Source organism: Vicia villosa, linkage group LG2, assembly GCF_029867415.1.
Source record: "Vicia villosa cultivar HV-30 ecotype Madison, WI linkage group LG2, Vvil1.0, whole genome shotgun sequence".
Lineage (NCBI taxonomy): Eukaryota > Viridiplantae > Streptophyta > Magnoliopsida > Fabales > Fabaceae > Vicia > Vicia villosa.
Genome location: NC_081181.1, coordinates 110190036 through 110207836, shown reverse-complemented (window position 1 = coordinate 110207836; position 17801 = coordinate 110190036). Strand labels below are relative to the sequence as shown.

The following is a 17801-nucleotide window of genomic DNA, read 5'->3' as shown; positions in this document are numbered from 1 at the left end:
GGTGGGTCCCTGTGTATCAAGCGTGAGCCAATGAGAATGGGAGAGAGAGCCATTGAATTATTGACCATCCAATCCTGGCATTGCACATGTGTGGAGAGAGAATTATGAGAGTGGACTGGACAATGAGGATTGCACACGCACGCGATCAACGTCCACACCCAGTCTTCATCTTCAACCTCTTGACATGTGACATTACTTGCGGAATTATCCACGACTTTTCCTGCGGATTTTTCCGCGAGTTCGTAACCAGCCATGGCAGCCCTTCAACACCTGCAAAAATCAAAAGGAAATAACGCCAACCCAATCCAGATCGACCAAAAAAGATGCTGCGAGGTCAATGGTACGGTTCTTTCGTCCTGAAAACCACTGCAAGTATGAATACGAAAAGAAACCATCTTTGTGCCCTAGCAATGGTGTCTTGCATTTCAGGTCATTAAGCTTTGTACCAATGGTCATATTCTCTTTTAATCATCATAAGGAACACGTTAGTAGCATTGGTTGGTATTAAAACACCGTAAAAGTATTAAAACAAAAGCATTGATATGAAGTGCATGAAGCGAATGGAGAATGAGTTTAGAAACGTTTCTACCATGGATGAAGATTCATTCTAACCCCACTTTATCTCAGGAACAAGCTTGGACCATTGAAAATCTATAAAGAGGTCTGCAAATTAAAACTTTATGGTGCAAGTTTGAATGAGTTTCTTGAAGTAGAGACCCAAGCTTAGTGGCTGCTCCTCTTACCCTTTTTTCGTCCTCTCCTTTGTGTATGACATATAGTATTTATAAGGATGTGATTAGGTCAAAGTTTGGGCTTGAATCTTCCTTGAATCAAAGATTGAAAATTTGAATGAAATTGATTTGTAAATATTTCCAAATTTTCTCAATCTCAATCTCTATCTTTCCACTCTTCTTTGCCACAAAATTTGGATTATTTTAATGATTGGAATTGATTGGAAGCAAAAGCAAAACAAATCTTTTGTATTTTCTCTTAATTATTTGATTTAAATTGTATTTTAAATGAATAAAATTCAATATAAAATCAAATGATCATCAAAAATTCGTGGCTTTTGGATTGGATCTCCTTAATGACTTGAGGAACAAGATTGGATCACAAAAGATTGGGCCTCTTTGCAAAAAAATCCAATTTGAACCATATTTGTTTCACATTTTTCATCCAAATTTATCTAACTTTGACAAGGCATATCTCCCTCAATTTTTAAGATATGGAGATATTCTAGGACTTTTTGGAAATCCCAAGATGTCCTCTATAACCCACTTTGGAACCTTTTTTGCATTTGAGAATTCTATCTTGAAGATATGGCTCCTGACAAAAAACAGCTTTTTGCGAGCTTCTAGAAGGACCTGTAATGTTTTGGCTCATATCTCTTAGGAGGAAACATTTCTTGACCTTGAGCCCAACATCAAAGTTGCAGAGAATTGAATTTCCTTGAGAATGAGCTTTGGTTGGAGAATTTCTGATAAAGCATGAGAGAGATATGATCAGTCAAAGTTGGGCTGACTTTCTCCTAGAAACCCTAATTTAGTAACTTGGAATTTTGTGGATTTCTGATCTTTCCCTGATGAGTCATGATCAACCTTTGATAAAATGATGAATGCTACTTCAAAATGTTGATGTTGACCAAAAATCAGGAGTTTTGACTGTAATTTGACCATAGTTGACCTTTAGGTCAAACTAGTCGACTGTTGACCATTTGAATTGTTGATTGATCAAACTTGTGAATCAGAGCTTGGAACTTGGCATGAGGATCCTTTGAAGCATATGAGAGGCCATGGGATCCATTTGAGGTCTTAGAACTTGATTTGATCTTTGAGATAAGCTAAACCCTAATTGTGGGTCGATTGCTTAGGAGAGAAATAGTCTGACTTATTTCTCAGTGCTTAAGCCAAAATATTTTGAAATATGATGGGAAAATTTTAGGGTATGACAATCATCTACTGACAAAATACTTTTACCAAAATAATAAACTATGCAGAAGTGAATAATAGAAGGTAAAAGACACAATCAATTGTTAACCCAGTTCGGTGCAACTCACCTATTCTGGGGGCTACCAAGCCAGGAAGGAAAACCACTATGATAGTATTAGTTCAAAGCTAAACAACCTTAGCTTACAACTTATCACCTAATCACTACCTTGTGAAACTTCTACCTAGGATACCCCTAGATATGAGATCTCCCTCTCATTTCCCTCAATCACACCCCTATGATTGTCAAAAACATTAACAATGACATACTACAATTTGAAGACCAAGAAAGTGGTTCTTAAATATCACAAATACTTTCGTCTCATAAAATAAACTCATGTCAAACGGGTCGAATCATCAATGAATAGAATAAAATATATATTTTGTGCACGAGATAAGGTGTTCATAGGACCACACGCATATGTGCGAACCAATTCTAGTACTTCTCCTGCTCCCTTCACTCCTTCCTTAGGAAATGGTTGTCGACTGTGTTTTCCAAGTAAACATGTCTCACATACTCTATGTTCTTTTTAATTATTGGCATCCCGAATACCATTTTTTTTAGAAAGTAAAGTGAGACTATTATAGTTTAAGTGTCCAAGTCTCTTGTACCATAAGCAAGAGTCGCCTTATTTTCTGTCCATCAAATAGACATGTTTCACATAATTAAGAGAAAGTGGAAAGCTTATTTTTTTTTTGTCATTTTTACAACAACAACAACTCTTTATAAGTGCTCTTCTTGTAGATGCCACACAATTTATTAAACCTAAAAAATTTCCTCGCTCTCCTTAGGTGCCTCCTCCTCTTCCACAGACGGAGTTAGGTGTATTGAAATGGGGTCACTTGCCCCCACTATATTTTCTAAATAATATATGAGTTCTACTATATACTGTATGTATAAACTAATCTAACCATTGATAAAAAAATATTTAATTAAAATAGAATAACTCATTAACTAATCAAAATAGTATTTCTGTTATAAATATAAATTCACATGAATAATTATTTAAGGTTTCATTCTAAATGATCGTAAATTTTTTATTTTAAAAATCATATATGTCATACTAAAATAGAGACGAGTAGATTTTATGCTTAAATTCAAAATAATTCTTAATTAAAATTCCAAAAATAAAATTATGTTGTATATTTTTATTTTAACATTACAACTTTATCATCAAAGATGGCAAACAACTATTAATATCATTATTATTTATATTTATATATAAAAAGAGATAGATAGATAGATAAAAAAAATTGTTTATAATAACATTGTGAAAATTACACAAATAAAAATTAAAAAATTATTAAATATTTTTCAAAATTAAATCACATAAAAACATACATATGATATATATTTAAAAAATAAACATACATATGATATATATTTAAAAAGTAAACACTCTTTTATTATACTACGTAAATATACGCCCCCACAACTCAAAATCTCTGGGTCCACGGCACCTAGCAACTCTTTCATGTTTAGAAGACTTGCATTGTTTTAGAATACCAAATTCTCATTATTTGGTTGAATGGTGAGCTTGGATTGAAATGCACTTTCTACTGACTTTTATTGCATCGTGACAACCTTTGCTCATTGGATCTACGTCAACCCCATCAACCCTTGGATAGTCATAGTAGACAAAGTCTTAGTTTCTTCTATAATAGTCACCATAGGATCAAAATTTTCAATCAAGCTAATTAAAATTTTATCCACCATTCTTCGTTCTTCAATTGTATCTCCAAGATACTTATTCAATTCACCAAATTAATAAGTCTATTAAAGTACACATTCAAACTTTCATTTTCTTTCATCTTTTTCATTCTCCAAATCTATTTTTAAAGACATAAATTTGTTTGTTCTCACCTTTGATTGTTTTTTCTTTCATAATTCTTGGAAATTAGTATTTGAGACTCCTCTTGGAATCATCCTAAGAACTCCGGCATTTATGATATTTTCTTCTTTAATTTTGCACTTTGTGCTATTGTACGTTCTGCTGCAGTTGTTGGTTCTTCATACCCTTATTTAACAAATTCTAGAACATCCAAAGGTGTGAACAAAATCTCTATTTTTTACTGGCCAAAAATTTTAATTTTCTAGTTCAAATAAAGGAAGTTGGATATTGCTATAGGTAGAGCTTATGCTTGATGAGGCATTTTTGAGGAAGCCGTGACTCTTTACTTTCAATCTCCTATCACTCGTCTATTTATTTATTTTTTTACTTCAAGACTGAAGCTCTGGTACCATTTTATTGATGATATTCTAGTGGAGATTGAAAAATGCTTTTTAATTTTCTCTGTTTTTTTTCCTTACACATCAAATGTATAACTCTTATATATAGTGAATGGTAAAGCTCTTTAAAAATTATTAATTATCTAGTGAATCATAAGATATTTAGAAATTACTATTAATTATTTGATACATGAATCACTAGTACAAAAACAACAATATAATTTAAAAATTTACACCCGATATTCTAAAAACGGGTGTAAATTAAAAACTTGATGGCAATTTTGTAAATAAAGTTTCATTTTAAGGATTAACATGTGACAAATTACACTCTATTTATTAAAAATCGGGTGTAAATTAAAAATATTATTATAATCAGATATCAATTACTCCCATTAAATTTAAAACGGGTGTAAATTTAAATTGTTTAAAAAAATTATTTAATTTTATAACTCAACTCGACACCCCAAATGAACATATCCACAATCTTCAAACATTTGTTGGATTGACGTATCTAAACCTGCAAGAGAGTCTCCAACATACAACTTCACTTGCCTTAATATTCAGATCGTAGCATCGCAACATACAGAACCCATCATCCATCTGCAGCACATCGACACAACTTTATCCTTCAAGCAGATTCAACAGCAACCACGGTGCATCAACAACAGAAGCACAACCTACATATCCTCCAATCTTCAACGCAATCGCAAACACTGACGCGAGCTTCACCTCACGGACCACATCATCATCATCAGCAAAAACGAAAGCTGACACACACAACTGCAACGATTCCAGAACACAGGTGAGCTCAACGCAGCAACGTTATTGATCATCGTTATCTGATTCAATCTACAATAACGATTTAGGACGCTTCTATATAACTTTATGATTCTTTTTTCTTGTAATTTCTCAACAATTTGTTTATGCTAAATGTAAAGTTAATAGGTAAATTTGAACTTTCAAATGTGAGAGATGGATGCATGGAAAGTGTTTGTAAAAATGTCTCTTTGAACTTTGAAGGACTTCTTCATATACACCTTCTGCAAGGAAAGGACCTCGACCTGCTCATTGTCATTTTTCTTTATAATAATGGTTCTCTTTATGGTAAATGATACTCTGACTTATACTTTAAATTCTTCCTTGAAAGGTCCAGATCACATTTCAATATTTTCCGACTCTATAATAATTTCAGCTTGAGTGGGTGGGTGGAGTGAGGAAGTGCAAAATATAATGCTTAATAGTCACTACCATATATATCTCTATATATAAACACAGACCTATACATGTATCTATAGCTTAACATAGTTGATTTCTCATATTTCTTTCCTATGGATGTGTTATTGTTGTTACTCTCGTCCTGGAAAGATGTTGAGAGGACCTCCTCCTGGAATGCAACAGCCGCCACGTCCCGGCATGCCTCCTCCTCCTGGAAGTGGTGTTCCAGCGTATGGTCCACCCCGGGCCTGGCATGCCTCCTCCACCAAATGCTCCAAATCAACAACAGCAAAATTGATTGGTATGTTTGTCAGTTATTTTGTTCTTTCTTTTTTATGATGATAATTTCTGTTTATCATTTAGGTATCTGAATATCTCTGTGTTCTTTAAGGTCAATGTTTATGACAGTCATATATAGATATTTTAAAGATTATATCGATCAATGCTCCAAATCCGTGGGATTTTTCTCCTGTGCTCAATTTAGATTTATCAAACAGTGGTGTAAGGAAAAAAACGGTAGAATTTTGAAACATGGACTATTACTTTACTCTAGTGATTTAATAATTGGGAAACTAAAATTCTTGTTTCTGTAGAATAGAAAAAACATGCCGTTAAACAACTTAAATTAAGTAATTTTTCATAATTATTTGTTATCATGTTTGTTCACATGCAAGAATGGATGAATTTAAGTACTTGTGCTCAGATACTTTTTGATTTTGTTCTTTTGTTTAATGCACTTACTAGATAATTCTAGATGAGGTGGTTTGCTATGTGGTGTCGGGAAATTAAGTGGGATATGGATGTGCCTTGGAATGCCTTAGTGTATACTTGTGAGTGTGATTAAATTTACTTGTATTTAAAGTCCTAAATGTCTTACAAGTGCTTTGTATGAAAACAGATGCTGTCATTATTGCCTCTCAGGTTTGATTATTAGCTTAACTAGTCTTGCACACTCAAGGCGGACGATATAGTAGTCTGATTTTCGGAACCAACCTCACTGATGTAGTCATAACAGGTAACATTTGAGATATTGCGAATCAGACGACTGAACTGTACAATCCGGTTAAGCTTTTGGGATTAATCTAAAATTTGGTTCCTTTAACAATGAATTTGAATAGGGGACAATGGAACAGGTTTGTAAGTTTCTAAGCTTTTGGGATTAATCTAAAATCACTTTTTTCTTTTTCAAAATCAAGTATTTGCAAATCAATGCCATCATTGCAAAAGAGGAAACTTTTTTCCTCTTGTGGTTGTCTTGTCTTCTACTGAAGTTTTAAATTTAACTAAAAAAACGTAAGATATTTTTCGTTTTTAGGTTGGCTTTTGCTGAGAAATTGCTCTTTTACCTTTAAACACCAATGCACATCATCATAAATTTGGTTCCTTTAACAATGAATTTGAATGGGGGTCAATGGAACAGGTTTGTAAGTTTCTAAATTTGGTTCCTTTATACTTTGCCGTGTTTTAGAAATGCCCTGTTTTTCTTGAGAATTCTTAAATAAGTTTCTAAGTAACATGCAGATGAGATTGAAAATTGAACAGGTTTGTTTATTTATACTTTCCATGTTTTAGAAATGCCCTGTTTTTCTTTTTCTTCATACATGTGTCCTATGTTAAACACTACTCTAGTTAAATTTATTATAATAAACCACAATTATGTTTCTAGCTATCAAAGTTCATGGTTCATCAAATGATTAGCAGAACTTTGATATAGTTGTGTCGTAGTGCGACTTCCATGTAAAGCGTTCCTCACCGATTCTACTAATATATACCAATTTGATTAACATAGCAGGGTCTTAGAACTATTTTTTTATATGACTTTAAATGCAGGGACTTGGGTTCTCTTGTTGGAGTGTACACCAATTTGTGGTTGCCTTTTGTTTGCTTTGAGCTTGTCTTACATAAATGAAAGGTAAGAATAATCTTCCTGGATTTATATGGTCAAAATTAAAGTTTTAGAGCCTCTCTATTACATCCTTATGTACCTTGTTTAGTGTTAAAATGTATATTTTGTAATTACAATCAATGGAAGTGGTTCAAATTTTTGTGGTTTATTTATATGTGATAGTTAATACATACATAAATATTCTCATTTCCCTTCATTTTCACCATGGTTTGGAATAGAAAGAGAACTTGTACAACTTAATTGGTGTTTCTGATTAATTCTCAATGATACTTTACCATATGTGTGAATTTGTGTTTATATTTCTTCAACATAGAATATAGTGGCTCTATTTTTTGTAGTAACTAACTCTGCAAGTTGGAGATACAGTTTGAGCTAGGTGTGTAAAAATAAGAATTCTATGATTAATTCTCAATGAATTTTTGACTTATATGTATGCTCATCAACTCTCTCATTTCTTTCGTTTAGATAAAGTAAGAGTTTGAAAAGTTAAATTAGGTTCTTTTATGAAGGCTACTGTAAGTCATCTTTCCAAAATTTCTACTATAATTATAGAAGTTATATGTTCATCTTGATGCAGGAAACACTATTAAAGTCAATGTGTAGGTTTTTCATTGGTTTTGATGGAAGTTTATTTATTACATATTTTGATCAAAAGACCAAATTGTTTACCCTTTATAATTTGTAGTACTAAAATGCTTGTTTACTCTTACAACAATATATGCAAGTAGACATGTAATTATAGCAAGTAGACATGTCATTTAGTGATGTTATTTAACTTCTTTTAGTGGCTAGGACAAGAAAGTTTTTCAAAGATGATTTATACAAGATCTACAAGGAAGAAGCTAAAATGGTGGAGGTAAAGAACATGTGTGATAGATATTGTTGCATCTAATTGGAGGTTTTGAAGAAGTTTCACCACGAGTCTGGCTAGTGTCTTATGCTGGAAGATTGAATAAATCTCAGAAAAGGCTATATAGCTATTGGATAACCTATTATACTTCATCACCTATCATTACAACACTATAACAGCAATTTGTCAATACTGGTTTTTTGTTTCCTTCAAGTAGATGAACGGTAAAAAATCCTAGTATGTGTGTCCAATATATATCTTTATTAGTGCACACAGATTGAATTAGTATCATTCAGAAAACTAGAAATCCTAGTATGAAACTATGACTAGAAATTCATTATATTGATATATATTTTGTCGACAAGGAAGAGATTTCATCAAGTGTTAAGAATCACTTGCCATTTAAGTGGCCAATTCTCCATACATGGACGACGCCTTTGCTAGATCTATTCCGGAGGTAAATTCCCATTATTTATATAACTTTTCACTAGTTCTCAATCCATCAAATCTAATTGTAACTTCAGAAAAGAATCTAGATGCAAATATTTGTTGATTGTTCTTGAGTTCTATATACAACTTACTAATATATATCTAAGTAATTAGTCGATAAAAAAATCAAAGTAATTACTATAGTTGAAATATTTAATATGTTAGTGAAAACAGTCTTACATGATTGTTCTTGGTTTTTTTTTACAGTTATGTTTGATTGATGTGCATGTAAATCTGAAAGATTTGATCATATAGACTCTTAAAGAGGCTTTTGAGGTCTTTTGCAACAAAGGTGTTGCTGGAAACTCTAGTGCAGAACTTCTTGCCACTTTTTGTGATAACATTCTCAACAAAGGATGCTTTCATTATTTTATGGACTTTGGCAGTACATGTTCAACAAGTTAGAGCTTCATGTACTCATTTTAGGGATTGACAAGGCTGGCAAAACGGTAAAACATTTTTTAACCTCGTAGTTTTTAAGAAATTAGAGGTTTGTTGTTTGGCTCTGAATTGCTATATAATAATTTTGTAGACTTTGCTTGAGAAGATGAAGTCGGTGTACACGAATGTAGAAGGTCTTCCTCCGGAACGAATTGTGGAAAGCAATTGCTTCTCCAGGGCGTGGTATTTTGGCCATGGATGAATCCAATGCTACATGTGGAAAGCGGTTGGATTCAATTGGACTAGAGAACACCGAAGTTAACCGTCAAGCATGGCGTAAAATTATATATGAAGAAAGTGTTATGACTTGGTTAAAATATAATTTTTGTGTATGATTTTATAGTACTTGAAATATTATGAATGCACATGATATTGTATACTTTTTGGTTAATATTAAAAATATTTTGAGTTAGTTAAAATATGATTTTATAGTATTTGCAATATTATGACTGAAAATGAAATATAACTAAATGATATATATGAAATAGGGTGTAAATAGATTTAAATATAATATAATTGTTCATTCATAAATGACATATTTACACCCGATTTTTATTAAAATAGGATGTAATTAAGAACATATTTACACCCGATTTTAATTAAAACAGAGTGTAATTAAAACGTAATTACACCCGATTTTTATTAAAACAGGGTGTAATTAAAACGTAATTACGCTCAATCACACCCGATTTTTACTAAAACAGGGTGTAATTAAAAACGTAATTATGTCCAATTACACCCAATTTTTATTAAAACAGGGTGTAATTAAAAATGTAATTATACCCAATTACACCCGATTTTTATTAAAACATGGTGTAATTAAAAACGTAATTACACCCGATTTCTGTTAAAATAGGGTGTAATTAAAAACGTAATTACACCAAATTACACCCGATTTTTATTAAAATAGGGTGTAACGTAGAACATATTTACACCCGATATTCTTAAAATAGGGAGTAATTACGAACGTATTTACACCCGTTTTAAAATAGGGTGTAAATGCGTTAGACATTTCTCACCCTGTGGATATACACCCGATTTTTATTAAAAATAATGGGTGTAAATTTAATAAAAAACGGGTGTAAATTAACATTTTTGTACTAGTGAATTCACGTTAGCTTATATATACATGTTTCTATAGTCTATGTACATGTTTTTTTAATACAAAACATTTATAATTTCTAGAAGATTAGATTACCATATTTTGACATAAGAACCGATCTAAATAAAAAATTGCATAAATTGTAGCATGGGAAACAAATGGCCCATATAAATAAATTATAAGTGGGCGTGGATTTGAATGACGAGTGTATAGTGTTGTTTTGTTCCACATACTTTGGACTTAGCTTGGTAGGGGCAACAACATTGTATTGGAACTTGAAAATCAAAATGTATCATGTGTATGCAAATCATGCCAAGTATTTAGTGACTCATATTCTGACACACACGGTGTGGGTGGGAATTCTCATGCTTGTATGTCAGAATAACTTGGTGCTCATGTCGTACATTACATGTGAAGTACTGTCACATTTGTTGTTATTAGTACTTACTCCTATCTTTTTAAATCTTACAATTTATAGATCCAATAAAAGTTCAGTGCAACTTTGAGTTCTTATCATATGTTGAATCCAAGGTTTGAGGTTTTCTTAAGGTTAGATATATGGAACATGATACAAGAATTGTGTTTGTGGATATGTATATAGTGTATTATAGGGCTTCTGAAATTATAGGTCACCAAGTGATATCTGACACAACTTCACATTGTTCTTGCTCGTGTTATGCTGAAAGTCATTTTGCAAATGATATTATGATACACGTACAATAGTGTAGCGAGATTTGTAACCATTAAAAACGGGTAAAACAGTTATTGAAGCCCATGTTCGACAAATAATGTTAATTTATAGAAAATTTTATTTCATGTTTCTACAATTATAGCTATATATTCTATCCCCTAAATTATTAAAGATCCGACATAAGAAAAAAACGTAATATTTTTTTAAATTATTGAAAATTTATATACAGGTGAACACTCTAATACTCTTGAGTTTATTTAGCTACTATTATTCTCGTCTAATTAAATAGTGGAATTTAATGTCACATCATTTTTTTAAAATTTTTTATATTTTTTATATTTTAAAATAATTAAAATTAAAATACAATTTGCATTAAGGATATAGGTACCCAATTTAAATTTATTGCACTAAAGAATTTACCTTATATATGCCAGAAATTGCTGTCAAAAAAAATTCTGGAAATTTTGTTTTTGAAGACATAATAAACTTTTGGAAGAAAAACTGAATCATAGCAACAATAACAATAACAAATGTAGGGTATGAATGGATTGACGGTGAACAAAATTGATTATAGTAGAATTGAGTTTGGTAGAATTGATTTTAATATAATTGAGCTTAGTTAATTGATTTATGTTTGGATACATTTATATAAAATTGAGTTGAATAATAAATTTCAGTGTAAAAATCACTCAAAATTAATTCTGGATGCAGAAGCTACAAATTATAGTTTCGACCATTTACAATGGGGGTGTTGAAAAAATTATTCAATAGTTGAATAGGTGCAATGAAGTGTTGAATAAAGAGTTGAAAGTGATGTGGATTAATATGTGTTGAAAACATTCAACATGTTGAATGAGAAAGTGTGGACCCACATATAATACTTTGCAAAATTTTATTGGTTGTTGTGATTGTTTAAAATGGTGGGATTGGGTGTTGAATTTTATTAAACAAAACCATTGTAGTGAATAAAAATTAAATGAGTGTTGAACTATTATGTAGAAGAAAGAGAAGATGATGTAGAGAATAAAAAATGAAAAAAGAGGGCATTGAATATGCAAACAATTCTACTTTTGATAAATTAAACACCTCAAAATCATCCAAAATTAATTATACATCTCTAAAATTGATTTAAGACTTCCAAAAAATAATCAGCTGGAAATCTACCACTAAAGGTCAAATTTTGATATAATGAATGTGAATATAGTGTGTAATACAATTGACTTATAGTAAATGATTTTGTCTATTACAAGTCAAGTTATACATATTTTTATTCATTTGAGTGTAGTTTGGGCTGTTTTTAAGTTTTGAGGATATAAGTATAATTGTGGGGTATGAGGTATGAAATATAAATTTTTAAGGATCCATAAAGTCATAGAAGGCCGCATAAGTTGATGGACTTCATTGATCTTAGCTGAGTCCAGTGTATGAAATAGAAGTTTTTTGGGTTTCATTGATCTTACTTTCCTTAAGGTTTTCTTCAACTTATGATTGTCCATTAGATAACAAACCCGTGGAAACTAGATCAAAAACAGACGAGAATTCAGCATAGCACCCCTTAAAATAATCATGGCACCCTATATATTTTAAAATGTTAATAACCACTCTCTCATGGAATGCTTGGGATACAATAGGAATAGTCTTATTTTCAAGAATATCGAGTGGAATGTTCGGGATGTGGTTTGGAGTTGTAAAGTTTTGGTTTGGAGGTTGTCTTTTATAGGAAAAATTATTCATCTCAATTGTAACTTTTATGAGTTTAGCAAAAACTCTTTATTTTATTTATGTTAGGTTTCAATTGGAGGGTAATTTTTTTCTCGAGTTTCTCCTCGCTTTTTTGTAATCTTGTTTGAGAACTTTCGTTCTCCTATCAATACAACTTGCTTACAAAATAAAATCTCCACACTTTTACGATCTATAATATAAGAAAAGAAAGTGTTATGAAAATCTCTCTACTGCTCTCATTTGTTATTCTGCCTCCTCATCAACTACATGTTGTTTCAATTTTGCCTTTGTTTCTTAAGTGTGGTTCAAGTGATGATGTCATCTGATTCAATTTTAATTGATTTTTTTTACCTTCCTATTCTTTTTTTACTATTCTTTCTCTCTCATCTATCAAACATCTCCATATTTTTTCCTCTTTTCTCTTTCCCTTCCTCTTCTCCCGATGCTTCTTTTTCCTCTTGTTCCTTCTTCCTCTTTTACTTTGTTTTTTGTTCAGCTTATTTCTTCTTCCTCTTCAATCTCTTCTCTTTCTGCATTTGGGAAAGCAATACAAATGTGAAAGCTAAGAAGAACTATATCTGCTTTTAGATTGTGGATTCAATTTCAAACGATGAAGATGGAGATCAGTTTGTGGGTTGTGATTTCGTTTCAATGGAAGAAGTAGAAAAACCATATATGAGTTTTTGATGTGGTAAGAAGTTCAACCTTTTAAGTTAATATTATTTATATGCATATGTTTACGGGTTGTGAATTTTTTTCAAGTAAAGAAGTTGAAAAAGCATATATAACTTTGTGATGTAGTAACAAGTTCAACCTTTTCGCAGTGTTAGATTTGTGGTGGCAGCAATGCGTTTCCGACGATGAGTGTGGTGGTGGTCGGATTCAAAATAGTTTCGGTGCGACTTTGTCAGTTTAGGTTTTGTTACTATTCTCCCTTGATCCCTAAGTTTATTTTTTTAATCATTTTTTGTATAAGAAAATAATGTTAATAATCATAGTTATGTTCTTTTCATAAATAATAGCTCTATTCTATCTTATTTGATCTGTTAAGGTTTTGAACTTTAGGAAACCAACATTTATTTTTAGACATTTGGCCTTCAATGGTGAAAGTAATGATTATTGATGAAATACTTGTTATGTTTTATCAACTGAAACTGAAATGACAATGGGATAAGTTATCTTATCTCATAATACATTTTTTACTTAGTATAGTGAATATGGTGCGTTTGATTTTATCTATCTATTCTCTAAGCCAATTTAATTAAATCAAGTTTGTGCAAGGTATCTGACAAAGAGATTGTTGTGCCCACAGAGTTGCTTATGAGGAAATTGTTGAAGCTGAATGGTATTAAGGCTGAAGGTGAAGCGTAGTTGCAGAGAAAATCTAATGTAACATTTTTGGTGTTAAGAGTTATTAACTTAAAAGTTTAATGATTTGTCCATTAATGTTTGTAATAGGTCATAGAAAATGATTTCTTTTTCTCTTACTTTTGCTGTATGAGTTTAAAAGCAACATTTGGATTATATTTTTCGACCTTGATTCTTCATTATTTAAGGTTCAATTTAAACTTTATGTATGCCTTTAAAGAATAGAAAAAAAGGAAAATAGAGACTCATATTATTAATACTAATTTTTCTTTTGTTATTAGTATTCCTCCCTCCGTTTCACAATAAGTTTAACAAATAAAATTTGTTTCAAATGAATGTCATTTTCACTTTTCAATGTAGTAATTATTGCTATTTTTTATTTTATCCTTCAACTATTACTTTGTACACTACTTTCGATATATTTATAAAGTTATTTTAGTAAAAGTATAATATTTTATGACAAAATTATTACATTTCTTAATTTGTGTACAAAAATCTTAAACGACACTCATTTTGAAACGGATGGAGTAATAAGTATGGTTGGTTTTGAGTGGTAATATACTCTCTCTCTCTCTCTCTCTCTCTCTCTCTCTCTCTCTCTCTCTCTCTCTCTCTCTCTCTCTCTCTCTCTCTCTCTCTCTCTCTCTCTCTCTCTCTCTCTCTCATAATAAGTATGGTTGGTTTTGAGTGGTAATATACTCTCTATGTCTCATAATAAGTGTCTTATTTGAGTTCTGCGCAGTTCTTAAGAAAATGATTAGATGTATTAGTTTTAATGATAAAATTAATATTATTTACTAAAATACCATTATTTATTATAGATAGTGGAGTAGTTGAAAAATGTGAAAGCTAATAAATAAAGATATAGTAGTGGAAAAAAATATAAATGTTATATTGATATTCTAAAGAGACATTTATTTTAAAATTTAGAAAAAATGCAAATGAGAGACGTCTTATAAAATGGAGCGAGTACCATTTTCTTATCACACCGTTAAATTTTAAGATGTTTGAACAGTTCGCCAGACAAAGGTCTTTTCTGAAAAAATACCATAAAATAAACCATTGAGGCCTACATAGACGGTGAGTGGGCAGAATCTTTCATGGATAAAGGTCTATGTCAGTCATTTCAAGTTGTATGTAGTAACTTAGCTATTTGGAGAAGACAAAAGTGGAACGTCGCATAAGGGATTAGAGCTTTAGTAGAATTTAGGAGCAGGGATCTTCTCCATTTCTCAAATGAGTGTCGTTTAAGATTTTTGCACACATGTCAAGGACTGTAATTATAGTGTCATAAAACATTGTATTTTTACTAAATTAACCTTATTAATGTATTGGAAGTAGTGTACAAAATAATAATTAAAGGATACAATTGGAAAACAGCAATTATTTTTATATTGAAAAGTGAGAATGACACTTATTTTTAAACAATTTTTTTCTCTAAAACGGCAATCATTTTTATATTGAAAAGCGAGAATGACACTCATTTTTAAACAATTTTTTTCTCTAAAACGACACTTATTTTAAAACAGATAGAATATTAGCCAGTAAATTGGCAAACATTTCATAAAAGGCTGCGATAAGTATTTGTATGACATTTGTTTCAACTGTACAACAGGTAATAGATATCTTAACAAAAGATTCCTGCCTGATTTTGAACGTAATATAAGTAAGCTAGGTGAGATAGATACCTATTAACCAATTTGAAGGAGGTGTTGAATTTTGGATAAATTAATTATGAATTTTGTAGATTAGTTAGTTAGAGTAAAATCTGAAATCAATTGTGATAAGGAGGCTGCTTCTTATCCCTTATTTTTGTTACTTGGCTTTCAAATTTGTTGCAGATTGTTTATCTCATCTTAGCCCATTCTAACTATGCTTCCTACTGAATATTGCAGAGTACTATAATTTTTTAAATTTGCTTCTTACTCTAAATGACTTCTAATCAATGAAGAGTTTTTTTAATTTTTAAAAATGTGAAGGAATTTCTCTTGCTTTAAGTAAAATATATTATCATTTTTACGACTTTATTATTCCATTTCAGGAATCAGACCTCATGCTGAAATTCTTACTGATAAGTAAAGTCTATGAAATTCTTACATTGGTAGTTCAAGTGATTATAATGTGAATTTAGTCATCAAAAGTGTCTCTTTGTGTCTTTGTATGTCTGGTTTTGTCATTAGTTTCAATCGGAATGCATCAATCTTGTAATTTAAATTTGTATTCCCTTTACTGGATTTTGGTTTCTATAATGTGATAAATAGGCTCATGCTTATTATGGATTTGGTCTCTTGAGTCTTTGCTTATCGGTGAACTACTTGGTTCGGCTTTTATCGGCTTATCAATTACTGGTAAAATCCAGTATTAATAAGTTTGTTTCTGTTTTTTACTTGGTTTATGTCTCTGATCTCTTTATATAGTCTAATTACTGTTTATGAAATGTTTAGAGAGGTGTGAGTTGGACTGTGCAATTGTTAGCCGAGTCAAAAAATCTATTTTTTAAAATTATTTAAATAATTGAGTTTTGAAATTGGAGTCTAAAATACTTTAAAGTAAATAATTGAGTTTTGAAATTGGAGTCTAAAATACTTTAAAATTATTTAAATAATTGAGTTTTGAAATTGGAGTCTAAAATACTTGAAATTGGCCTTTATATGTGAATGATATCTATGTGTTGTGAATGTTGTGTACAATTGGTGGATAATTCATAGAGTTGGATTATCGTGGTATACGGTAAGTTAAGATTGACGAGATAATCTTAATTGCATATATTATTGGTATTTGTACATACATTCATAGCATGCCCTACTTTATGGTGGAAGCGGTGAAACTGTGGGTTCACATGGTAAGAGACGTTGATCCTTGAATGAAAATAGGTGTAGAAGACGTGATCCTTAATTGGAGATAGGCGTATTGGCTTTGATCTTGTCCTGATCGGAAGCGTGACTTGGATTCTAGATATTGTATCGGAAAGCGATAAAACATTAGGTTCACATTTAGTACCACATGCATAGAGTCGCATGTCTTGCATTGAGTCACATTGGTGTTATGTGATGTTTGAATATATGCAATTATGTGATTGTTATGTGTGTATGAGATGTGATAATTGAATTTGGTGATGTTTAGATACATAATTTGGTGATAAATGTGAATATGTGATAATGATGATTTGTGTACATATTTGGAATAATAGTATTGAATCCTTTTGAGTATTATACTATTGAACTTTGTTGCATACTTAAACATGTGAAATATATTGGATAATACTATTTACATGATTATGCGAGGTGTGATGAATTCCTATGATTGTTAATTAAATCATTGTACTTTATTATACTTTCTTCATAATAATTTGAATTCTCACCCTTCTGTTTGAATGTTGCCCTTTATTGGTAACCTGCAAGTTCCGAAGCTTAGTAGCTCGTGCAAGGTTTAGCCGGAGAGCGTTCGAGTTTGTTTGGTGATTAGGTAGTGAGTCAATAATCCGGTCATGTAACACTGAGTTGTGATTAGTAGTATTGAACTCATGTTTTGCTTTGGATTGGTATCATGATACTATCTTGTGAACATGTATGTTTGTGATTTGTTGTCGAGAGGCCATAGTGTCGAATATCTTGGATATGACGTTATATTATCTTGTGGATTATTATTGAGATATTATTATGGTATGGGACATGATCGTTTATGAAATTCATGAGAATTTATTATTTTCCGCTGTGAATGCATATTCTTGATGAATTATGACAAGTGAAAAGTGTTACCTTGATGATCAGGAGTAATTGTATATTTGATGATGAATGATGTT

At 31.2% G+C, this 17801-nt stretch overlaps 1 long non-coding RNA gene across 1 annotated transcript; it reads left to right on the top strand.

Moving 5' to 3' along the window:
• Positions 1-8486: 8486 nt before the first annotated feature.
• On the top strand, positions 8487-9421 carry LOC131646615 (uncharacterized). The gene is made up of 3 exons (XR_009297535.1): positions 8487-8643; positions 8883-9124; positions 9208-9421. It is a non-coding gene; the product is annotated as an uncharacterized LOC131646615 (long non-coding RNA).
• The last annotated feature ends 8380 nt before the right edge of the window (positions 9422-17801 follow it).